Below are 1,285 nucleotides of genomic sequence, written 5' to 3'. Positions count from 1 at the left end.
GGCGAAATGCTTAGCAGTATTTCGTCTGTCTTTACGTTATGAGTTCAAATTCCGACTTTGCCTTTCATCCATTCAGGGTCGATAATTTAAGTACTAGTTGTGTACTGAGGTCGATCTAATCGACAGAGCATCATCAGTTATGCTGCATCCTTGAGTTATGCTTTGATTTTATATGTAAAAGATTATTATTTGTAAAACGTCACATTTAAAACAATTTTCAGTGAGTTTACTCATCCCCTTAGCCTGAGTGTCGGGTGCCTCAGACAGACCCATGTCTCCTCACAACACGCTGTCATCTCGTGCTGCAGCCGTATAATACACTAAGACTCTCTCCCTTCCATTACTTGACACGATTTGAGCAAATCCAAGGAAAGTAACTCGTGCTACGAATGCGGAGTAATCTCCCTTGTCAAATTTACACCTCGCCGGTAAATTGTTCTGGCAAAACAAATAACGACTGAACCCCCCACTCACCAAAATGAGGCTTTAAGTGATTGGATAAATATCTCTGTCTAATTTTAGCACAACGCCAGAAATTTTGAGGGGAGGGGAAGTCGATTACATCGATCGCAGGTGCTCAACTTTATTTTATCGACCTCGAAAGGATGAAAGGCAAAGTCCGACTTCGGTGGAATTAAAAATGGGTTAATAAACCTTTTCGTTTATCTTCTTTTACCTATTTCAGTCGACTGCGGCCATGCTGGGGCACCGTCTTGAAAGGTTTTGGTCGAACAATTCAAACCCTGGAGATTATTTTTTTTAAAGTCTAGTACTTATTCTATCGGACGCTTTTGCCAAACCCCTAGGTTACGGGGACGTAAACACACCAACACCGGTTGTCAAGTAGTGATGGGTGAGAAGCACAAACACACACAAATACACACACATACACACACACGTATATATACATACACACATACACATACACACACATATATATGTATATATACATGCTCGTACACACTCACACACACATAAATGCACGCATGCATCACGCATGCACACACACACACACACACACACACACACAGAGTGCGGTGAATATGTTGTCGTCTAAATTACGCAAAAATGAAAATAACACTGTCATCTCATTTTAACAGATGTATTTACCAAAATTACATAAAAATATCTTGAAATACTAAAGAGTAAATTTATTCAGTAAAGTCGCCATTAGCTTCAACCACGGCTTCCAGACGACTTTGGAATCTCCTACAACTCTTCTGGACGGTCTCTTTCTTTAAGTTGGTCAATGCTGCCATAATCCTTGCCTTCAGTTCAACTTTGG

Source organism: Octopus bimaculoides, chromosome 1 (genome assembly GCF_001194135.2).
Source record: "Octopus bimaculoides isolate UCB-OBI-ISO-001 chromosome 1, ASM119413v2, whole genome shotgun sequence".
NCBI classification, from domain to species: Eukaryota; Metazoa; Mollusca; class Cephalopoda; order Octopoda; family Octopodidae; genus Octopus; species Octopus bimaculoides.
This window is presented reverse-complemented; position numbering follows the sequence as displayed.